The sequence below is a fragment of the Globicephala melas genome, chromosome 15, assembly GCF_963455315.2.
Source record: "Globicephala melas chromosome 15, mGloMel1.2, whole genome shotgun sequence".
NCBI lineage: Eukaryota > Metazoa > Chordata > Mammalia > Artiodactyla > Delphinidae > Globicephala > Globicephala melas.
Window position 1 is genome coordinate 85,869,813 of NC_083328.1, and position 25,018 is coordinate 85,894,830.

Sequence of the window (25,018 nt, forward strand, 5' to 3'; positions counted from 1 at the left end):
CCACTCCATGCAGAGTGAGGGCAGCTCTCATGTCCACAGACAGGAGTGGGGGCTGCGGACCTCAGACAAAGTTGCAACAAAGACGCATTCACAGGCGGGCGGGTGGGCGACAGCCCCGCTCTCCCTCCTCTGCAGCTCCCCTGCCCCCCACCTCCCTCCTGGTGCTGAGGAGGGGGAAGGGCAGGGAGGGACCTGCCGTGGCCAGGACGGGAGGCACATGCCCAGCTCCCAGGGTCTGGGCCCCAGGCCCCGCCCCACTGAAGCCACCTGCTTTCCTGGAGCCCAGAGACACCTAGGCCTCCTGGGGTGGGCAGCATGGGAAGAAAAGCAAAATGGAACATTTCCACAGAAATAGCAGGCCAGGGGGAGGCAGACACACTCCCACGGTAGAGCTAGGTCCTTAACCCTCTCCTGCCCCAGAGGGACTTGCATACCCCTTCCCTCCTGGGGAGTATTAAGGGACTTTCCCAGGGAAAAGGGGGTTTTTAGAGGTCAGGAAGCAGGGACCACCATCCTGGGGTGGGGAGACATGGGACCCTGGAGGGCCGGCACTCGTGTAGCTGAGAGCAGGCTGAGGGAGGGAAGGAGGAGGCCCCATGGGCAGTTGGGAAGGACACAGGAGGGGGGCGTGCACCCGTCATGACTCCTTTCTGTGGAGAGAAGGCATTTGCGCCGACTTCTTTGGAAGGTGAGCAAGGGAGGGGAGGCCGCTCCAGGCAGAGGCCCCAGACCCCTGGGCCCCCGTCCCGGGCTATTCCCTCAAATCCAGCCTCACCTGCCCGGCGGCCCTGTTGTTGGGCCCGGCCCGGGGCCGCAGAGTGGCAGAGAAGCCAGCCTGCTGGTCCCCCCAGCTGCACGTGGAGCGCTGCCGCGGGCCCTGGTGAGGGAGCAGAGATAGCCTCGCCCACGGCTGGGATGGGGCAAGGGCGCTTTTTCTCTGATCTCTGGTCACAGAGCCGGCTGAGCCACATTTGGACGTAACGGTCAGGATTCGTAAAACAGAAAGGCTGGGGGCTTCCCTGGTGGCGCAGTGGGTGAGAGTCCGCCTGCGATGCAGGGGACACGGGTTCGTGCCCCGGTCCGGGAAGATCCCACATGCCGCGGAGCGGCTGGGCCCGTGAGCCATGGCCGCTGAGCCTGCGCGTCCGGAGCCTGTGCTCCGCAACGGGAGAGGCCACAACAGTGAGAGGCCTGCGTACCGCAAAAAAACAAAACAAAACAAAACAGAAAGGCTGGGACTTGGCTGCCCTGGCGTGATAGACCGCAGGGCGCAGAGAGCGCAGCAACGTAACACGGAGGAAACCTGTGGCTCAGCCGCCACCACAGGGGGTCACCCTGTCCGGCTCACAGTGTGCGGCCAGCACCGTGCGAGGAGGCCGGGTGTGGATGGAGGGCCAGGCCCCCCGCCACTGGTGGAGCTGCCTCTCACTGCTGGCAGCTCTGGGGGCACTGGGACCCCCCCCATCCACACCCAGCTTCTAAGGGCAGCTGGGTCTGACCTGTTCAGGAGCTCTGGGCTTTGAAAACCTGCTGGTTAAGGGCCAGTTAAAATGCCAGGCTGGGAGAGGCTCCTGCCGCCCCAAGGGAGCTGAGCTGTCATCATGCGTCAGGGGCATGTGTCAGAGCCCCATGGAGGACAGCCAGCTCGCAGGAGGACAAGACGCGTCCTCGCCCGGCTGTTGGCAGGGCGACTGCAGCCACCCTGCCTTACCTCCCATTGGAGAGGCCTGGGCCCTGCGTCCTCCAGTCCCTGGGGTGTCCAGGGTGCCTGGCCCGCTGTCCACGGTGCTGGGACCCGGCCAGGACTGGCTCTGGGCCTGGAGGCACTCTCCAAGGTGCTGAAGACACTCTGTTCCAGGCTCTGAGAGTTTTGAGCGGCTTTAAGAAACACCAGCTCCACTGGGCCTAACTTCAACACATCTGAGTTATGGTTCTTCCTGCACATCTTTGGGAACGTAAGTCTTTTATTAACCTTGGTCAGATCTTGAGCCGACCTGCCGCATTCCTTGATCCTATCCCTCGTGCCCTGCCCCTCTCTTCCCTCCCTCCTCCCCTTCCTCCCTCCCTCTTCACAGCAATTCCCCAAAGGACAGAGAAGGACACCCTTCCTCTGCTTGGTCCCCTGAGAAAATGATTTGGAAATGTCCAAGTTTCTCCCAGCCCTGAGAGTTGGGGTTCAGGCCGGTAGGCAGAGTGGAAGTACCCTGGGCACTGCTCCGTGTAATCGCAACCTACAGACCTGAGAAGGAGGCCTGTGTTCTCTGGCCTATTCGTTGGTGCCGACCCTGAGTTTATGCTGAGATGCGGAGGCCCAGGAAGTAGGATATCCCCTCCATTCCCCATCACACTTAATGTAACATAATATTTAGCTGAATAACCATGTGCACGCTCTCCGAAACCTGCACAAGGCCATTTGTACATGCCTGGAAATTCTTCTTCCAGGAAGCAAAGATCGGAGCCACGTTGGTTAGATGGTCCCGCAATCTGACGTTTGGTGTCGCATCTGATGAGCACGTGCCCGGTACCTGTCACGGCATTCATCCCCGGTCCTTGCCACTGAGGGGGGACAGACGCAGTGTGGGGAGGTGGGCCACAGGCTGCCTCGGTCTGAATGTGGGCTGGGGGAAGGAAACAACCCAAGGCGGGCACGCTCCTAGGTGCAGGGGGCTGACAGCCAGACAACGAGGCTGGAAGGAGGGGGCAGCCCAGCATGGCCGGCAAGGGTGTGGGCCTGGACGCTCCCTGTCTGCGGGGGGATGCTGGCTCTGCCACTGAGGGTGCGACCCTGGAGAACTGAGAAGACTGCACAGCTTATTTTCGAACCGTTATCCATTTATCACTTTTCCCATCTGTAAAATGGCTACATTGTCAGGGCCCTGCTGCTGTGAGCTGGGCCCTGGGCCAGAGCTCCTGGCCCACCTCAGGGGGCAGCATGGTCAAGGGCCCAGCGATGCCTGGGGCTGGAGAAAAGCACTGAGCCCCCCTTGGCCAGCTCTCCCAGGGCAGCGACTAGTGACACTGTCCTCCCTTCTGTGCAGCCCAACCCACAATTCCCACCACGAATCTCAGCCAATCTCAAGGTCTCCCTCAGCCCCTTCCCCCTGCAGAACTCAAGTGCAGGGGGAGGGTGCATGGGAACCAGAGCTTCCTTCTTGAGGGAGGGGACAACATTCTGTCAGAGAAACAGAGGCTGGCCTGTCACCTTTCCAGCAGCAAGTGGGGAAGCTACTGGAGAGAGAGGCATGGCGTGGGCGTTCCTGTGGTGTTGCCTGAGGTGTGGGTGGGGGGCACAGCGGGGAAGTCTCTGGCTTCTCCCTGGGCCAGGGAGATAGATGAGGCCCCAGGGTTTGGGCAAAGCTTTCATGTCAGTGCTGATGGAAGCAACAATGACAAAATACAAGACAAGCGAGATGGAATTTTCTATCAGAGTGGGTTCATGGCCCCTATGAGCGCCCACGTACCAGGGGTCAGGACCCAGGGCCCCGCAGGAGTCGGAAATGTCAGCAGGGCAGTCCCTGAGCGTCTAGAATCTGGAAATGACACCAGCTGGCCTGCTGCACAGACGGGTCCTGCAACAGCAAGGCGGCTGTTACTGAGCTCGGGGTGAAGCTCATATTTTCAAGCAGCAGGTGCTTTTGACGTGTTTGGACCCGGGGACTCTGAGGTTGAGAGGCTGGAGCACACAAGTGCACACAGTGGGCGCCAAGCCGGGGGCTGGGCCCCATGGGGGGCTCCTGGGGGCTTCAGATTCCCCGTGTGGGCTGGTCAGCCAGGATGCTGGGCAGCCTGCTCTGCGTCCAACCCCCCTCCACTGCCCCCTTCACTCCCTGCCCCCGAAGCGCCTCTTCCGCCACCCCTCCCCCACTCCCTGTCCCCTCACTGCCCCTCCCCGTCCCCTCACTGCCCCTCCCCCACTCTCCTTCCCAGGTCTTCCATCTTGGCTGCTGGTGGGTGGGGGCACTCCTTGCCGAGGCTCTCATCCCCCCACGTCCACCTTCCTCACATGTTGTCTCTTTCCAGCCCCAGGCCCTTCACAGTGATACGGGGCTGGACAGACCTAAGCTGGGAGGTCCCCTCACAGGAAAGGTAGGAAACAGCCAGAGCCCGGTTCAGCCTGAACGAAAGGGCGATCTGCCCCCAAGTCCCATTTCCCCGTGGAATAATCCCGAGAAAGTGCTGGCTCCGAGCGAGGTCCGTGCAGGTGGGTCCAGGGAAGGCGTGAGCGCTGGACCCCAGAACCCAAGGCGCTCACCTGTGCCGAGGCCCCGCCCAATCACCAGGCCCTCCCTGGCCCCGCCCCGCCGCCCAGGCCCCACCCACCGAGACACACCCACCTCCCTGGCCCCGCCCACACCCACCGCAGGGGTACTCATCCCTTTTATGCATCAGCATCCCCTGCAGGGTGCTCCTTAGCAGGTGCAGCCTGAAACCCCCATTGGCTGTTGGGCTGTCATATCTCACAGCCCTTGGGCAGCACAGACCCCCTAGACTGCTCCACTCTGGGTGCCATGTGTGCCCACTGTCCTGCCCTGGGCCATCACTCCGTCATTCCTGGATTACATTCATCCCTAGAGCATTTCATCTAAGCCTCAAGGGGCCGGCGGGCACTTCTCCAGGGAGGCCGGGTTGGAGGTTGGTCCTGGACCCGTGGAGCAGGGGCCACTACATCCACTGACCCTGTGGGGTTGGTCTGGTGCCCACTGACACCCTCCCAGCCCCGGGCCCGCCGACTGGACCAGATGCGGTCTGGGATGGCACAAGCGCTCTGCCCAAGCAGGGCTGGGATGGGGATCCGTCTGCCCTTCCAGCCTGGGCCCCACAAGGAGGGGTATGGGGAGGCCCCAGAGGAGAGGGAAGGGCATTCCTGGGGAGCAGGGGCCCCAACCAGGGGCCAGGTGGGCATCAGAGCAGAAGCAAAGGCCTAAGCGAGGAGACCTGGACTGGACAGGGGGGAACGGAGGTGTGGGCCAGTGCAGGTCCTGTGGGGCCCAGGGAGGGACAGACGGTCACAGGAGGGACGGGGCTGGCGGGTAGCAGATGGGTAGATTCCAGACCGTTCTTTTACTCAGCTTTCCTGGAGGCCAGGCCAAGCCCAGGACACCCAGCAGAGGCAGCACCGAAGGGTCTCCACCAGGAGGGGCCCAGGGGCCTGGGGGCCTGCAAGACCCCGGGACTCAGGCCCACCATGTGGAGGTGAGGTGAGGACACTGAGTCTGGCTCCCCGATGCCTGTGTGTGTGTGTGTGTGTGTGTGTGTGTGTGTGCAGGTGTTGATGAGGGGCTCACACAGCGGCTGGAGGGACCTGTGCGAGGGTTGTGGGGGACGGCTGGGGGGGGGATGAGGCCCACAGTCGAGATGAGGTTGTTCTAGGGAAAAGCATGGTTCCCAGTCACCCCACTGCTCAGGGTTGGGGGATGTGAAGGCTGGTTTTGTCCTGTGCCCACTCTCTGTCAGCAGGGAGGGGCATGGGCACCACCACGCCCCACAGAGGGAGGGGAGGGGGGCCCTGCCCAGGAGGGCTGTGATGGGGCGGGACACCCACCCTGGGCTGGGCCTGAGGGTCACCGAGAGGAAGGTCAGCCTGATCCACCAACATGCCTGACCTACGATCCTGTCTACAAACTTATAAACCAAAGAGGTATCAATTCAGGTGCCGCAATTTCTCCGATAAACGTCAAAATATGTAAATATCAAACTCTTTCCCTTCAGCCACTAAAACAAATGGAAAACACATTTATTAGCATAGAGATGAGTTTAATCAAATCAGCCCTAGTACAAATTAGCCACAGGAAATGTAACGAGCTGGGAATTAATTAGCAGCATAATGATAATAGCGTTGCCTGCTAATCACCTCACGGCCACACGCTCTCCCCGCGCTGCCACGAGGCCCCCCGGCAGCCGATTTCTTCCTTTGCAAGAGGCTCCGAGAGCAGAGACCACCAGGTAGCCCCTCAGCCTCCTGGGAGGCAGGAGGAGAGGCTATGGCGGGGACGGGCAGACGGCTGCCCCCGGGGGGCAGGTCTGCAAGATCTAGGGCGATGGGCCAACTCAGCTTGGCTGCCCAGGGATGGGGGCCTGAGATCCTCGGACAGAACGGGGCAGTGGGGCTTCAGGGGTGCTCAGGAAGGGCTCCCCCAGGGCCAATTCCAAGACAGCCCTCTTAAAAAGTGCCGAGAGGGTCTGGCCCTGGTGTGGCTCAGGCGTGGGGGCTGTCCTGCCTCCAGGGCGATCTCCCGGTGCAGAGGCCCCGGCAGCCCCAGGTCCTAGCTGAGTGCGGGGCTTGCTGGTGTGCGGTCCCCACCTGAACTGGGGCGTGTCTTAGGGCCCCAAACGACCCCACCTGCATGTAACTCAGACCCCTGGTTTCCTGCATGGGAGGCCCCGAAACCAGCCACATGGTTTCTAGCAGGATGGAGAGGCGACATCTTGGGATGGTTTGCCCGTGTATGGGGCTGTGGCTGACGTGCGAGGACACCCGTCTCAAACCAAAATTAAAGCCACTGTGTTGCATGTTTGCACCACGAGCAGAAGCAGAGTCGGCAGTTTAAAGTCAGAGGAACTGGAAGGCCAGATAAGGCCGCAAACATTTTTGCTTTCACGTTTCAAGACAAAGAAATTACGGACAAGAAGAGAAAACAACAACGTGTACCCTGTGATAATCCAAAATATGACACTTTGTCCTGTTTTCCTTAAGAAAGTGTAAAGTCTCGAGGCCACAGCAAACTGACCCTCAAAGCCAAAGAGGAAATGATTCAGCATCTTCTTCTTAATGTCCACCGGCTCCTTTTCGGAGCCTAGGTATTTAGCATGTTATTTGGGTCCTTGGATCTCTGGACGTCGGTCACATCTGCCAAACCAACGTCTTCATGTGCTGTTGATGATGGTAACATGCTACAAAGAATAAAACAGCCGCTGACATTCACTGAACACCTGCCACTTGCCAGCAACTGGCCTGCACTCGCCCTAGAAATGTCTCAATTATCTGCTGCTGTGTAACAAACCACCCCAAACGTAATGATTTTAAAACGTGGTGGCATCCAAGGGACACTTCTGCAGCCCGCTCACACCAGAATGAGACATCAGGCTCAGCCAGGGTGTCCCCCCACCAACGGCCCCCGAGGGCCCGTGTGCAGCCGAGTCCCTCCTGCCTGAGGGTCAGGCTGGAGGTGGGGCTGGGAGGCGACGGTGAGTCCACGGGACTCAGCAGGTGAGTCCTGTCCCTCCCGGACCACAGAAGTTGGGGAACTGACCCTTCCAGGGCCTGCGTTTGTGGGCTCACGGGGAGCGGGGAGGGGCCTCTGCGGCCCCCTCTACTGAGCCCCCCGTCCCTCCCCAGAAGGCGGGGAGAAGTGACAGATGCTCCTGGTCTCTTTGTGGGGAAGATTCTTGATGGCAGGGGGCCCCTGCCGTTTTCCATGAGTCTCCCTCCAACCCCAGCCGTTTCACCAGAGGGCAGAAGAGGAATCTTCTTTATCAAAGCTGTGAAATGTGCTGAAGGTCAAGCCCCAGCTGCATGTCTCTGCACCTCAGCGTCCTGCTCATGCCCACTGTCACCTCGCGTCTCTGGGGATGTCCAGGTAACAATGGCCGCGGCCCCCGACTGCACTGGCCACAGGGCTAATGCCGCCCGGGCAGATCCTTTTGCCAAGGATCTCCTCTTGGGGACAGTGGAGAGGACTGATTGATACGAGAAGGCACGGAACACCGGTTAGCGGATTGATGAAGGAAGTCCACGCCTGCGGCGTCCAGGGCCGGGGCGGGACCATCCACTTGGGCGGCAGAGCGCAGAGATGCTTGTTCCGTATTCACGCCCCTGAACAGCATCCACGTCGAATTTTCTCAAGTCACACGTCTGAACAAGAATCTTTCTAGCGTCAGATGTGCTGTCCCCAGCCTGGTCCACAGTAGGGAAGGGCTGCAGGGCAGGCTGCTATGCACTGGGTCGCCCCCAGACCCGGGTGCCACCCCAGGCTTGTTGGTAACCTGGTGGGCACGACTCAGACCTGAAAGCTGCAACTTGTCCCATCAGGGGTGCACGCTGTCCCCAGTGGCTATCGGGGCGCAGGTTCACGTCCTGTGCCCACAGGCCTCTCACCCCAGGGGTGGGGGCTGACGGGGAAGCTACCCTCCACTCGGTGGACCCAGAGGCTGGAATCCTGCCCTTCTAGGCACAAAGCAGACACAGCCACTGCCTCTGGGGGCTCATGCAATGGGGAAGAGAAACAGACAGGTGCAGACACCCCTGAGTGGCCCCCAGGTGGGGACAGAGCAGAGAGGGCAGAGCTGGGAAGAGAGGGAGCGCCGCCGCCCAGCGACATCAAGCTGAGAACTAAGGGCAGAAGGGAGGGAGTCACGCAGCATTTTGGTCACCGCAGGCCGAGCCGGCTGAGGCGGGCTTGGGGAGCTTTGGGCAAAGCTGGCACAGACCACCCCGGAGGCCCAGGGGGTGTGTTCTGCTTGGAAGGGGAGCTGGGGCCTCCCAGGTCAGTGCATGGGCCTCCTCGGTCTCTCTGGCCTGACGACCCACAGAGTAGGCGTTCCGTGGGGGCCGTTACTGACCCACAGACCCCAACGCAGCTGAGCGAGTTCTCACCCGAAGGCCCGGGTTCCATGCGACCTGTGACCCAGTGGCGACTGTTGCAATGCCCAGCGCCCCGGCCCTTTGGCGGAATCCGCTCTGTGCCCTCCACCCAGAAGGTCCCCACAGCTCCCGGCACCACCTGGGGAAACCCTTCCCTCATCCCTAGAAAGTTCCAGGCCGGCCCCCAGGGATTGCTCCCCCCTCCGCACCGGGTGTCTCTGTCCCTGTGCTGCTCGGCACCTGTTCTCTTTAAACTCACACCCCCCTCCCCACCGGCCTGGACCTGCCGACCATCTGGCTGGCCTCGTGTCACCCCTCGGGGGTCCTCGGGTCTGCCCCCTGAAACCTGGGCGTGCTTGTGACTTTGATGCGAGGACAGCAAACCCGCGGCCGTGGGGACCCACGGGGGCATTCTCTGTGGGTCCTCGTGGGAGGGCTCAGTGGTCCCGCTGAAAGGAACTCTCGCCCCTCACAACCCCATCAAGGGGAGCCCAGCGCGGGGCCCACCCTCTGCTGCCCTGGGGGCCGTGCAGCCCCTCTAGCCGCCTCCCCAGCTGGCCCTTCTCCCTCTGCACCTCGGCCCCCCACCCAGAGACCCCAGGCAGAGGCTCAGGGCCCCATCACACTCGCTCCTGTGTCCTCAGCAACAAGACTGCTGGTTAATTAAGCTCCGAGCAGGCAGAGGTCGGGGCCGACCCGGGGTCACTCGGCACCGCAGCAGCTCAGAGACCCATTTCGGAGCCGCACCCTGTAATTTAGCCACAGTGAAAAGGGCGAGAAGAAAAGGTCAGTATCGTTCTAAATTAGACTAACTGCTTCCTTTCTGTCGGGGACACCGGCGAGTGGCAGTTTAGCAGTGTGGGGAAAAGGTCAGGTGTGTGGGCCCTGGGCCCGGTGATGGAAGCAGCAGGATTTGGGGAAACACATGCACGTCGTCCACTCTGGCCTCTGGTACAAAGAAGCCCACCTGGAGGCGCTGCAAACCTCACAGGATGCCGGTGGGCGGGGGAGGTGCTGGGCAGGGAAGGGGCTCTGGGCTGGGAGGACTGGAGGCTGGAGGGATGGGGGAGGTGATGTGCCGGTGGCGGGAGGGGGCATCCTCCCCCAGCCCCCCCGCAGTCGGGTTTGGGGGTCACCCTCAGAGCCACCAGGCACGGTTTCCCGGCACCGTCGGGCTTCCTCCCGCCGTCTGCCCATCCTCACTCTGCGGCTTCTTCATTCCTTGGTTTTCCCCTCTTTTTTGTCCTTATTTTATGTTGAAATGCCCGCCCTGAGAACAGGTCTGTTCTGGGGAGGAGAACCCAGCAGCCCCCGAGTGGGGCGCGTCCTAGCAAGGAAGGCTACTCCCTCGGGGGGGGGGGCCCGGGGCCCCCTGCCTTCCTGCCACTGGGGTCGGCGGGGTCGGGGTCCCCTTGGAGGCACATGTGGCTCCCCGTGTCCCGGCTGTGAGCTCTCACAGGGGGTCGTGTTTCGTGTCTCCTTTTCACGTCTCCAAAGCTTTGCACTACTAACGTAGCGTGAATTCTGGGCCATCGTGGACATTTGTGAGAATCCCCAAGGTCGTCTCTGCAGCAGGTTGAATGGCAGCCCCCCCACCCCCTAAAATGTACGAACACCTGGAACTGGAGAGCAGGACACTGTTTGGTAAAAGGTCTTTGCAGATGTAATTAGGGATCTTGAGATGAGACCACTCTGGATGAGGGTGGCCCTGAACCCAAGGACAGGATCCTAAATAGAGACGGGCGGAGGGACGGCTGAGTGAAGATGGAGACGGAGAGAGAGGGACGGGGAGAGAGAGGGACGGGGAGAGATAGGGACAGGGAGAGAGAGGGAGAGCCAGAGACAGAGAGAGGGACGGGGAGAGAGAAGGAGAGCCAGAGAGAGCCAGAGACAGAGAGAGGGACGGGGAGAGATAGGGAGAGCCAGAGAGAGCCAGAGACAGAGAGAGGGACGGGGAGAGATAGGGAGAGCCAGAGAGAGTCAGAGACAGAGAGACGGAGACAGAGAGATAAGCAGAGAGAGAGGTACTGAGGACTGACAGGCTCCGCGGGCGTCCTTGCAGAGAGGGGGATGGACACCCTGCCAGGCGACTTCCTGCCCTGGTCGTTTCCTAGCTTTCCTCCCTGGACTTGGTTGGCCACAGCTTCAACTGTGATCAGAGGATCAGACCCACTGGTCAACGTGCAGAGTTGGTTTCCGGAACACACGAGGTCCCGACAAGGCCAGCCTCGCTCCTGGACTCCTGCAGGGCACCTCGGCCCGAAGGTCCTGGTTCTTACCTTCCCGACCTGTGGACAGAGCCAGCATGGAGGTTCCCTCGTCCTCTGCCCTCCGTTGTCCCAGGGGAGCAGCAGCCTCCTCCGCAGAGCAGGATGGGGGGTAATTACGGGAAGAGCACTGGATTTTCCCTTAGGTCGTGTGGACGGTAAGCAGGTGGGCAGGGGTGGCAGGCAGAGCGGGAGCATGGTCGCACCTTTGCTAACGGTCAACCCGACGGCCTCGGCCTCGAGCAGGCCCCGCCTTCTCCCTCACAACGGGGACAGTTTGAAGGATGAAAAAAGAAAAAGGAAATTCAACATGCCTTTTACAGAACATGAAAAAACAAAAAGGAGTCCTCTCATTATCTGTCATGTTGTTATTCAACCGGGTGTGCAGTTTAAAAATAACTTTGCCTTTTACGGAAAAAGAATTAAAGATAATTTCTCACTGAACCTGGCACAGGAGGGAGAATTTAGGAGGACGTGGTTCCCTGAGAAAGGCTCCTAACATGTCACCCTCCAAAGCCACGTGACCGAGCGGGTTCCCAGGACAATTTATGAAGGTCAGCGGCTGTGAACAGCAGAGAACGTGCTGGATGCACCGGCGGGGAACCGGACACCTCCTCGGAGCGCCTGTGGGTAAGTGGGAGGGTGTTCCGCCAGGTCTGCTCACGGCCGTTGGGACGTCTTTCCAGTGTGGACACAGAGTCCCGCAGGGATACCGTGTGGGATATCTGGAGCACACGTGTCCTTGGTGCCACACCCAGTGGCCCAGAGGAGGAAGCGGCCACTCTCCAACCTCCGTCTGTTCTCGATCCCAGAGCAGCCCTGGGAATGGAGGCTGCGGGAGGCCTGGGGCGGGAAGGGCAACTTAACGACAGCCTGGGCTTCACAGTCACACTTAGGTTTGTTTCCGGAAATAACTCTGCGCTCAGTGCAGTAACGGCAAATTATGTTTTCTCAGTTTTCTGCTTTACTCTAAAGAGAGCAGATCATTATCTGATCGTCTGGTTCCAAACAAATGGTCACAAGGGAGGGAGGCCAGTGGAGGGAGCTCAGAGGAGCGATAAAAGACACCGTTATGATCAGACCCGGGGTCCAGGGTGAGCCGAGGGGCCCTGCTGGCCAAAGGCTGTTAGTGGGATGCAGAAATCGCCCCCGTGGTGCAGGGCGCCGTCTCAGGTCCCACCACGGTGGAGTTAAATTGATGCAGATGCTGGGAGCCGTCGACCTGCCAGAAAGGATGAATGGGGGCCTGGGTGCCCAGCAGTCGTGTTTCAAAACTCATCCCTGCCCGCCGGCGCTGACCCGCTCGGGGCTCCTCTGCCTTGAACAGGTGAGGGGCAAAGGGTGGATTCAGAGCCAGGTTTCTGGAGGGAAACCATCTTGCCACCACACATGTGAGTCTCTGAGCAATTGGACACAGAACCTGGCGCATCTGCTTTTCAGAATCCATGCATTCACTAAGCCCCACGGGGAATGTCCACACCTCGCTGGTCCCGAGGGAGGCTGGAGGGTTACAACACGACCTGTTTCTCCAGCGACTGTATTCCCAGTAGCTACCCAGGAGACATGACAACACACGTCCACACGGAAACTTGTAGGTGTGCGTTTGTAGCAGCCTTGCTCCCAATAACCAAAATGCAAACCACCCAGAGGTCCACTAACGGATGAAGGATAAGCGAGATGTGGTCCGTTCACACAGTGGAACATGATTCAGCGTAAAAAGGGCGAAGCACTGACACAGGCCATGACGCGAATGAGCCTCAAAACATGACGCTGCTTTAAGGAAGCCAGACGCAAACTGTAGGATCTCGTTGATGGAACGTCCAGCACAGGCACGTCTGGAGAGACGGGGATGGGCCAGCTCGCTTAGGGCTGGGGAGGAGGGTGAGCGCTGAAGAGTGCAGGTTTCCTTACTGGGGTGATGAAAACGTCCTAAAGTCGACTGTGCTGATGGGAGCACAACCTGTGAATATACTAGAAACCACTGAATCCACTGGAAATGGATGAATTACACGATATGTGAATTATTATCTCGGTAAAGTTGTTGAAGAGGAAGAATTCAATCCTCTATAAAAGGACGAAAAGAAACTACAACCTCACCAGTTGTGGGGCTGCTGGGGGAGTCCTGGACCTGTGAGGGGCTCTGCACAGCACCGGGGCTTGGGGTGAGCCCCCCTGAGGAGATCGGTCCCCTCGCTGGCCTGGAGGGGCTTTCGCTCTTATTAGGGGCTGGGCTCAGACCTCAGCCAGCATCCCTGGTCCCTCCCCTCCCCCCAAGGAGACCCCTGGCCCCTCCCCTCCCCCAAGGAGACCCCTCCTCCTCCCCCTCCCCCTCCCCCAAGAAGACCCCTGGCCCTTTACTGGGGGGACGGGCTTGGCACCCTCCTTCTGGAAGCTTCCTCAGGTTTGGGGCTGACATCTGCTCCCTCCCATGAGACTGGCCTTGTAGCTCATCCTTCTGTGTTCAACCCAGATGGAGGGAGGTGTTGCCCAAGCTGGATGGATGGACGCTGCCTGTGTGCGCACACCTTGGGCCACAGTGGGTGTTGGGGTGAGGCCAAGGACCCCCACATAGGGCAGTCAGAGGGAGGAGGGCGGGATCAGAGAGAGTGGGCGGGGGTGCGGGCCTCTCCACCCCATCTCAGCCAGGGAGCAGCTTCCTCCTCTCCTGACCCAGGGACCATCTGAGAGCCAAACTCTGAGGGTCACTGGACCCAGCGGGAGAGGTCTGCCAGGCCCAGCCCCCCATGGGGAGGGGGGTCCCGCAACCGCAACCGCAGAGACTCCCTGACAGCAGGGTGGCGGCACCTCCAACACCCGTCAGAGGGAGGCCCCTCTCGCCTCCCCAGCTGGGCAGAGGCACTCAGACTCCGAAATCGAAAGCGTACTTGTTAAACCTGGCCTCTAACTCATGATTAGATTTTAATTTCAATACACTTTGTTAAAAATAGATCGGCTCTCCCCAAGAGCAGGGCCGCAGGAACGGGCTTCACATGGCTCGTCCCTGGAACATGAATAGCCTGGAAAATGTTATTAGAATAATTTTTCATCATGAATAATAAATCGTAGAAGGATTTGGTAGTGCCGTGTGACACCCCGGGTAAGGGTGGGCTTTGTTTTAGCAGATTGGGGGTGTCGGTGGAGGATGGGGCAGGCGTTATCGGGGTGAGGTGTCTGTAGGGATGAGGGACCCCCAGACGCATCCTGGGTAGAGGATGGGCTTTGGGACCCAATCCTGCGGAGCTCTTGAGCTGAACAGGTGAGGCCTGGTCCTTATTTCCTCAAAAATGCTGGAAAGAGGGTGCAATCTGGAAGTTCCAGTAACACACTAGCCTATCAGGTGGGGTGTGTAATTTCTTCTTCTCCACATCCCCTGCAAGTTTCCCTAATGCTTTTTTTCCTCCTAGGCAAAAGTCAGGAATTTTTCAAGTCACCAAAGATCTGGAGAAATTGTTTGACTGAGCACAGGGGCCTAATGAAAGAACGAGGGTACATCTCTGGGGCCCAGGGTCTCCTCGGCCCTCTTTGCTGCTGAGACACCTGAGGTCAGACCCTTGCCTTACCTGGCTGTGGTGGACACGGCCCACAGGACCCACACGACAGTAGGTCACAGGAACGAGCGTGCCGGGTCCCGCTGCTGAACCAGATCCCGGGACAGAGACTCTCATTGGCTCAGCTCGGGTGAGGTGTCCCCTCCTGGCCAGTCAGCTGTGGCCAAGGCAGATGTGGATGTGAAACTGACCTTGAAGATGGAAGTGGGATGTGGGGTAGACCGTGAAAATGGAGGTGGAATGTGGGGTTGACCTTGAAGTTGGAGGTGGGATGTGGGGTTGGCCTTGAAGTTGGAGGTGGGAGGTGGGCTGGCCTAGGCTTCCTCTCAGGCCTCCTGACAGCCTCTCGGTTTGGGGCTGCAGGCTGGGCGGAAGGGGCTGCGACGACGCATTCTGTGGGATCCCAGCTTCCATGGCATCTGTGAGCACATAATCGCGAGCACAGACGCGCAGGCGCCCAGCCCCGGCTTTATCCCGCCCTGTCTCTTCTACAGTGTCTTCCCCTGCAGCTGACAATTAATGTTGCAAAGAACACGAAAAGGAGGGGAAATTACAGCAATTCATCAACTGAAATTATAGGTGTAGACACATGTCAGCAGTGGGAACACTTTCTATCAAAATTAAAGTACTTAGAGATTTTCCTTAAATTTCAAATTATGCAAATCCCATTTCCCAAGCCGCTGCAGGATTACCCAGAAGCACCACACGTGCCGTCGTGACTGCGGGTCTCTCCCTCCCCGCGGCCGCTCCCTGGCTGCCCAGCTCACGACTGGCCCAGAGACCAGGCCCGGGAACCGGGCGGGTCCTGCTGTGAGTAGGACCCTGAGGCTCAAAGGCCAGCGGAGCTGCGCGAACAGGCCGGGTGGAAAAGGCGCTCACTTTAGTCACCTGTCCCTGCTAAGTGTTTATCAAGCGTGTAGTGGCTGTCGGCCAGGAGGGACAGTCACTGGGGCACTCGGCCACCTCGGTGCACTGTGGCCGGGGCAGGTCCAGGGCGGCTGCGAGCAGAGCCCAGATGGGTCCAGGTTCTTGCTACGAGCCAGGGACCCCTAGAGCCAGGCCCCTCCAACTCAGTGTGCCCAAGACCCCCTGGAACCTGTGTTAGTATGCAGATTCTGATGCTCAAGGGCCAGTTCTGCATCTCTAACCAGCTCCCAGGTGATACGGCAGGATCTCCGAGGCGTGACCATGGCCTGAGGTCCCTCAGGGCTGGGCTATCCCTGGAGACCCACACGAACGAGGCACTGCTGCTGCCTGTGACCTCAGCTGGCTGCCCCCTTGGAGGGGGAGGCCGGACAGCCTCGGCCCCGAGTTCTGGGGCCCAACCTTGCCTGCCTGGGGACCAGGCATTGCGGTTGTCTTCTGGCCGTTAGCTCTGGGAGGCAGACAGTCCCGGAGCTCTGTCCCCAGGCCTCGGGCACTGTCACTTAATTTCAATGTAATTGATGTCGAATTGGGTACCCAGGTCCCCTGTGAAATGCCTAATGAATTCACCGTGATTAATGGTGTTCCAAGCGCAGGACGGTGGCCAATCAGAACTGCCACCCCTGACGAGGTTAAGCGGGCCAGGGACGCCCACAGACCCAGGAGGGGGCAGGGAGGGGCGTCTTGGCCGGCACCAGCCCCAGCCTCTCTGCGGCCCCCAACCCGCAGAGCACGTAATTAGCTGTTCTGCAGGGTAGGGGGGTGGGGGAGCAGGAGAGTGAATGGGAGGAGGGGGAGGGAGATGGGGGCTTCGTGGGCAGGGCTGGGGGCCTGGCGGGGAGAAGGGGAGGGCTGCCCCCCACCCCCGCTCCCGAGTCTAGGGCACTGAGCGCCTTGCTGCTTGCCGAGGCCCCAAACCCTCTAGAATGGAGATTCCTAGCTCTGGGGCCAGAGGGCAACGGTGTTTGACTTACGCTTTCAAAGACCCCGCCGGGGGTCAGACACCAGCGCTGCCACAAAACCCTAGTCCAGTGCGCCCCTGCTCTGGGCGGTGGGGGCCTGCCTCTTGGGGTCCCACCCTCCTCTTTGTTAGACCCCACCTCTCCATGGAGGGGCAGAGGGGGCGGAGGGTCAGTGGTCACAGTCGGTACCGATGCTTGACGGAAACTTCTCCCTCAAGGATGGTGTGGCCAAGAAGTGAGGGGACCAAGGGGGCCTCCAGCGAAACCATTTCCCACAAGGCCACCCCCTGGTACCCCAGTGGGGACATGGAAACAGAGCCACCCCACCAGGTGACCCCGGCACTGCCCACGACCCTCAGAGTAGCCGGAGAGGCTCCCCCAGATCCTGCGTGTGTCCTGCTCAGGCCCAGTTCACGCTCCAGCACCACAGAGACCAAAGGGCCCATGGCCACGGCCAGCTCTGCCGGCCAGAATCACCAGAAAGTAGGAGACGGATGGGCAGGTCCACCGCCGTGCCTGACCCTGGGTGGGAGGGGCCTGTGGCTGAGACGCCCCCGGGTCTGCGTAACTCCTCACTCACGCCATTAGGGGCAGACAGGGGCTTGGGTCATAACATTCGCCGACGATGGGAAATCTTACATGTGTCATAACTTGGAGCTCCTCCCCAAGATCAACGGTCAGCTACTGCTGGGTGATAAGTCCCCCCAAACTCAGTAACTTATCGCTGCCGCGTGTCTGGGCGTGGGGGGGTCCTCCTCCTGCCTGGGGGCTTCACGGAGGTGGTGGGCGTACACAGCGTGGGTGGGCCGGCCGCACACGCCGGGCCCCGGCTGCCCTTGGCCACAGCGAGTGTGTGGTGGCACCTCACCACGGTTCTAACCTGTGTTTCCAGATGAGCAGTGGGGTTCAGCACGTACTCCCGTGTCTGTTGCCTCTTCCCTGAGTTCACGTGTTTTGCCCATTTCTCAGATGGGTGGCCTGGCTCCTCCTGGCTTGTAGATGCTGGACATAAATCCTTTGTCAGATTTGTGTCGCAAATTTCTTAACCTCTGTGGTTTGCCTTTCACCCTCCTGGTGGACAGACCTTCTTTTTCTTTAAAGATTTTTTTGTTGATGTGGACTATTTTTAAAGTCTGTATTGAATTTGTTACAATATTGCTTCTGTTTTATGTTTTGATTTTTTGGCCTCGAGGAATGTGGGATCTTTGCTCCCTGACCAGGGCTTGAACCCACACCCCCTATACCGGAAGGCGAAATCCCAACCACTGGACCACCAGGGACGTCCCGAACAGACCTTCCTAAGTGTAAAGTTTTCAAGCTTTCCCCGCCTTTTTTGTCCTGAGAAATCTCTTACCACCTGAAGGCCATGAAGATATTCTTCTACATTTTATTTTGGAAGCCTTATCGTTTTGTTTTTTTCATTGAGATCAGCAACCTTCTAGAACTAATTTCTGTGTATGTTGTGAGGAGAGGCCAGACTCTTACTCAATGTGCGATCGGTACAGGGAGACGGCAGCCGATGGGGAGTGGGGCCCCCCGCTCGCTCCTGAAAGACCCTCTTTCTTTCTAACTGGTCCTCCCTTTTGTCCTGGAAAACTAAACTGTGAATTACTGGTAACAATAAATGTTAATGTCTCAGCTGAAGAGAAAACAGAGGTCCTGCCTGTCCAGGCTCGGGGGCTCCTCAGAGGAGGCGGTGGAGGCATCCGGACAGTTTTCCGGGTGACGGTGCGAAGCCCCAGGCCCTTGTCCCTGAAATGGGAAGAGCGGGACAGCCTCGACCTCCACAGGGGGGTCATGTATTGCCTTGGGGATGGAAATACACCGTCGATGCCACGCTCCGGCAACGTTTGTCGGAAAGGCTCCTTCCTCCGCGAATTGCTTTTGCATCTTGCAAAAGATCGCGTGGGCATGTTTGTCTGGGCCTGTTTCTGGGCTCTGGGCTTTGCTCCCTTGGTCTGTTCATCCGTCACTCCTCTGTCTCCATCACTGTAGCTGTGTAGCTGCTGAATTCCTGCCATTTTTCCATCCTCTTCAAGGTTGGTGTAACCATTCTAGGGCCTGTGCTTATTCGTATGGAGTTGAGAGTAAGCTTGTCCATGTCTACAAAAACCTTGCTGTGATCTTGGTAGGAATTGCATTTTTATTCCTTTTTTTGGCCACACCGCGCAGCATGCAGGAGATTAGTTCCCCGACCAGGGATCGAAGCTGTGCCTCCTGCAGCGGAAGCGCTGAGTCCTAACCACCAGACCGCCAGGGAAGTCACAGGAATTTCATTTTCAAAGCCACATATGAATTTGGGAAGAATTGATATCTTTACTATGTAAAGATGAATCTTACAATCCATGAACATAGCTTGTCTATCCATTTATTTACATCTTCTCTGATTGCTTTCATCAGCATTTTATAGTTTTTAGCGCACAAGTCCTGCACATGTTTCATTGTATTTACACTTAGTATTTCATTTTTTTTTTTTAGCAATTGTAAGTGGTACTTTATGTTTAATTTTGGTGTCCACGTGTTCTTTGATATTATGTAGATACACAAATGGTTTTATATGCTTATCTTTTATCCTGTGACCATGCTAGGCTCACTTATTAGTTCTAGAGGTTTTTTTTTTTCTTTTGTGGGTTCCGTGGAATTTTCTACATAGACAATTTTGTCATCTACAAATAGGGACAGTTTTATTTCTTCCTTTCCAATTTGTATGCCTTTTATTTCTTTTTCATACCTTATTGCACTGGCTAGAACTTCTAGTACAATGTTGAATAAAAATGGTGAGAGTAGGCATCCTTGTCTAGTTCCTAATCTTAGAAGAAAAGTATTCCGTATTCACCATTGAGCACAATTCTAGTTGTAGGTTTTGCTGTAGGTGCTTTTTATCAAGTTGAGGACATTCCCCTCCACTCCTACATTGCTGAGAGTTTTTATCATGAATATGTGTAGAACTCAAATGCTTTTTCTTCATCAACACATATTATCATATGATTTTTCTCCATTAATCTGCTACATGGTAGACAACATTGATTTTAAAACGGTGAAACAGTCTTGCACATCTGGAATAAATCACACTTGGTCATGGTCTATAATTCTTTTATACATTTTGTTGGAGTCAATTTAGTAATATTTTGCTGATATTTTTGTGCCTAAGTTATTGAGAGATATTGGTCTGTCATTTTCTTTTTTTTGTTTTATTTTGTTTGTTTGGTATTGTCTTTGGTTTTATTATCAGAGTAACATTGGCCTTATAAAATGAGAAATATTTCTTCATCTTCTATTTTCTGAAAGAGAATAAGTAAAATTGGTGTTTGTAGTCTTTAAATGTTTGGTAGAATTTTCCAGTGAAACCATCTGGGTCTGCAGATTTCTTTTTTTAAGTAGCTTTTAAATTACAAATTCATCTTTTTTTTTTTTTTTTTTGCAGTACGTGGGCCTCTCACTGTTGTGGCCTCTCCCGTTGCGGAGCACAGGCTCCAGATGCGCAGGCTCAGCGGCCATGGCTCACGGGCCCAGCCGCTCTGCGGCATGTGGGATCCTCCCGGACCGGGGCACGAACCCGTGTCCCCTGCATCAGCAGGCGGACTCTCAACCACTGCGCCACCAGGGAAGCCCACAAATTCATCTTTGATGGTTATTGGACTATTCGGGTGTCTATTTCATCTTGGTCGAATTTTGGTAATTTAGTATTTTGGCCCATTTCTTTTAAGTTATCAAATTTATGAGCATAGAGTTGTCTGTAGTATTCCCTTATTTTCCTTTTAGCTGTGGATGGGTAGTGATATCCCATGTTTCATTCCTGATATTGTGATTTTGATCCTCTCTCCTTTTGTCCGTGTCAGTCTTTTTAGAAGTTTATCAAATTTGTTGACTTTTTTTTTTGAGTAAACAGCTTTTTGTTTTGTTGACCTTCTTTATCATTTTCCTGTTTTTAATATCATTGGGTTCATTTCCTGTCTTCCTTGTTTCCTTCATTTGCTGACTTTGGGCTTATTTTGTGCCTCTTTTCTCCAGTTTCTTGACATAGAAACTCAGATAATTGGTTTGGTACCTTTTTTTCTCTTTTAATTTAAACTATAATTTTAGAGCTATGAATCACCCTCTCAGCAATGCTTTAGCTGCATCCCACACACTTTGATATGTAGCATTCTCATTAAATTCTTTTTAAAAATTGAGGTGAAATTCACATAACGTAAAATTAACCATTTTAAATGAACATTTAACTAGTGTTTAGTACCTTCAAATATGCAACTACCACCACCACTATTTAGTTCCAAAACACTTTTACCACAGCAAAAGAAAACTCTGTACCTATCAAGCAATCCATTCTCCCTTCCCCAAAGGCCCTGGCAACTACCAGTCATCTTTCTGTCTCTATGGGTTTACCTATTCTGGGTATTTCATGTAAGTAGAATCATATAATATGTGATATTTTGTGTCTCCCTTCTTTGACTTAGCATAATATTTTTGAGGTTCATCTTATAAAGTTACATACAACTTGCCTGTAAAACTTGGGTTTAGAGGTGTTGAGGCGAAATGATGGGAGTGAAGTTCAATTATTTATTTAATTTCTTTAATGGTAATTGGTCTGTTCATTTTTCTTGCTATTTTTGAGTCAACTTTGCCATGGTTTTCCTAGTAAAATTACTTCGACATTTTCAAATTTACTGGCATAAAAATTCTCAGTGCAATTTATGGTTCTTAAAATCTCTAGTGCATCTGCAAAGTTCAATATCTTAATTTTTCTATCCTATTTTTAGTATCTCTCTCCCTACTCCCTTTTTTTCTGTCTGATCAATTTTGGAGGAATCAGTTCTGGGATTTGCTGGTCTCTACTGCTTCATCAGTCAATTAATTTCGCCCTTATTTCCCTCCTTCTCCTTTCTGTAGGTATGCTCTTTGGTCCTCCTTTGGCTTCTTTTTGCTGTACCTTCTTGCTGCACCTATGAACAAAAATCATAGGAGCTTCATGGTTTTAAAGTTAATGTTTCAATTTTCCTCTAGGATTTCCTCCTAAATGCATATGATTTTAGAGCATATTATTAAATTTCGGAGTGTTTCTTCCTGCTGATTTCTAACTTAGTGACTGGATTTGACTCCCTCGTGGAAAGATTTTGAAAGGCAAGTCTTCCCAGAAATTTGGACTGTGAGTGTCTTCAAGATGGGTCCATACAGCAATCCCACTACTGGGCATATACCCAGAGAAAACCAAAATTCAAAAAGACACATGCACCCCAATGTTCATTGCAGCACTATTTACAATAGCCAGGTCATGGAAGCAACCTAAATGCCCATCAACAGACGAATGGATAAAGAAGATGTGGTACATATATACAATGGAATATTACTCAGCCATGAAAAGGAATGAAATTGGGTCATTTGTAGAGACGTGGATGGACCTAGAGACTGTCATACAGAGTGAAGTAAGTCAGAAAGAGAAAAACAAATATTGTATATTAATGCATATATATGGAATCTAGAAAAATGGTACAGATGAACTGGTTTGCAAGGCAGAAATAGAGACACAGATGTGGAGAACAAACATATGGACACCAAGCGGGGAAAGCGGGGGGGTGGGTGGTGGCGGTGGGATGAACTGGGAGATTGGGATTGACATGTACACACTAATATGTATAAAATAGATAACTAATAAAAACCTGCTATATAAAAAATAAATTAAATTAAATTAATTAAATTAAAAAAAAAAGACCAGCCTGAGGGCGCTCCCTGAAGGGTCAAGATGACAACCAACCTTACAGTTTAGATTTTAAAACAATGCTTGTTAGTTTCAAATCTATATAATACACGACAGGCTAACAAAACCCTAGCATGTTGGGTTAGGCCGTCAGCACATAAGTGGGAACTTCTAAAGTTCCTGGAAACAGGTTCTCTCTGCGGTTTTCCTGGCCCCTTTTTGTCTTGTTTGCCTCTCTAACTGAGAGAGGGCACATGGGCTCCGCTGCCACCAAGTTACCACAAACTTCAGATTTGGCGGGAGCTAGATTAATGTGTTTTCACTGTAAAAAGTTGACCTTGGGGACCAAAGGGCCAGTGCAAGCTCTGTAAATATATCTCCGTGGAGGTTGCATCGACCCGTCTCGCAGAGATGAGTCCTACCGAGAAGCAGCTGCACATCCAGCATTGTTGAAGCATTTCTGAAGCCTTGGGATCTAGCTATAGGCATCAGATGGGGGAGGCAGGTTAGGACATTTCTGTGCTGAAGTCAGTCTGCTCCATCATGGCAGCCCAGGCTGAAGTCCTCCAAAGATGCCCCGGCAGCCCCCAGGCCAGGAGTCAGGGAGGCCACACCCCCGTCAGCTGGTGCCTCCTGGACTCGTCTTTGCCAGACTGTGGCGTGGTGGGGAGCCTCTCTTGGGCAGTGGTTCTCCACTTTGGTGGGTCACAGCCTCAGGCTACAGACCCTCCGGAGGGCGGGTCTTTAGGGACCCTCCCACCCCTTGTTACGTAGAACACAAGACTCATAATTACACCCCTAACCCCACAGCTGAAGGAAGACCCACAGAGGCCTCGAATATAAAAGTGTTTTACAAATTTCAGAGCAATGAGCTAAAGAGAGATATTGTGGCCTAAGTCTTCAACCCCGAGAGATTGAAGACGGAGCCCGAGATTCTGAAGGAATTGCTTTGGGCTCAGACACACCTGGGGAACCAAGGCCTATCCTCCGTCTCTTGATTTGAAAGGTCCTGCTTCTGGGCTCTGCCATCGTGCCCTGTAGCCCAGCCCTGATCACCCTGAGTGAGTTCACCCCAAGCTGGGCCTGAACACAGTGGAAGTCAAGGAGGTGCCTGGGTGCCTCAGCCTCCCCTTCAGGGGCTCTTCTCCCGGCCCCTCGGGGTACACCTGCTCCCCCCCCTCCCATGGGGAATGGTCCTGCCCTGGTGCCGTGGCAGCAACAACCTTGCTGGTGGGAGGTCTGGGCCAGGTGCGGGTGGGGAGGCGCAGAGAAGGGAGAGGACCGGTGTGCGGGTGGCACAAAGGCTGTGGGGACAGCAGACCAGGCCCAGGACAGCCTGGAGGCCATGTGGGCCTCATCAAGGGAGAGGACAGACCGGGAAGTGGGTTCCCAGTGCAATGACGGTGCAGAGGTGAGACAGCAGGGGTGGGGCCAGAGGGGAGAAGCCAGAGGGGATGGGTGTCTTGGGGGCTGTAGGGGGTCTGGTGGGCTTTTGTGGCCATGAGTAACAACTCTTCCACCCCTAGAGTGGACTCCCCTGGGCACTGGCTCAGCAGGTCCTCAGCACTGTGTAGGTAGCCTGGTGACCCATTCCCCAGACAGCAGGACTGAGGCTGGAGGTCGGGTGAGGTGGCTGGTGCCAGCCTGCCGCCCCAAAATCTGAACCCTGGCTCTGACTCCAGCTGCTGTCCTGCTCTGCCCTTCCGCTTGGGGCCTTGCTGGTCAGGAGGAGACCTGGCTTCTCTGAAGTGGCCCTTCCGCAGGGGAGCCAGGCTCAAGATGGAGCTGAGAGCCCCCAGGCAGGCGCCCTGTGAGTCCAGGTGAGTGCAGCGAGGCCAGCATCAGGCAAAGCATCGGGGGGCCGAGACATCCCTGCCAACGCCACTCCGTGCAATCTGAGTGGCCAGGAATTTACAAGTTTCCATCAGACTTGGGGATTGCAGGGGGTGGGGGGTGTCTCACAAACTCTCAGAATACTTGTCCCAAATCTCTGCTTCCCTCTACATGAAATGGGCTGTGCCAATCTTTTTTTTTTTTGTCTTATTTTACCCAAGATACCCTTGACCTCAGAAAGCCTGTCACCCGTCTGTCAAAGATCCTTTAAAAAAGTAATTACCTGTGAACCTAAAACTGCTCTAAAAGATAGTCTTTAAAAGAAGTGATTGATGGAGAGAGCGGCAGATTTAAGAATTTTAATGTAATTAGGGAGCTGGCAACTTCTAGGTGAATTTCCGCATCTCTTTCCTATGGAATTTTTCTTTTCTCTTTCTTTCTTTTTTTTTTTTTTTTTTTTGCGGTACGCGGGCCCCTCACTGTTGTGGCCTCTCCCGTTGTGGAGCACAGGCTCCGGACGCGCAGGCTCAGCGGCCATGGCTCACAGGCCCAGCCGCTCTGCGGCATGTGGGATCTTCCCGGACCGGGGCACGAACCCGCGTCTCCTGCATCGGCAGGCGGACTCCCAACCACTGCGCCACCAGGGAAGCCCTCTTTCTCTCATTTTTAGCAGTTAAAGCAAGGTGTCATGATCACCCTTGAGATATTTTTGTTTAGGATGGCTGGAACTCTCACACTGGAATAATGAGACTTTGGAACATAAAACTGCTTCTGAACAAAAAGTCAAACATAAAACTGCTTCTGAACAAAAGTCAAACAAATGAGGTGTTAGCACTCAACAGGCATTGAGTGTGTCTTTAGGAAGCAGAATGGGAATGAAATTCAGCAGGTAGCACTAAACCCACACGCTCGTTTGCTGCCGGAAACTCTGTCATCACCAGAGCATCAGCGGGGCGTGAAGTGGGGCCGGGGTCTCTGGGTCCTTGTATTCTGCTCCTGGCAGGAATCCAGGCATGTGACTGTCAATTCCAGAATTGACGCCTGGGACCGGCCTCTCGGTTTGGGTTCCCCAGAGACAGATGTACACATACAAGTCCACAGACACGCGTGCGCACACCGGCTGCTCCTGGACCCCCGTGGCTGTGGAGAAAGGCCCCGACCAGAGAGAAACAGAGGAGGCAGGGGAGCTCAGCTGCAGCATGTGAGGGGGC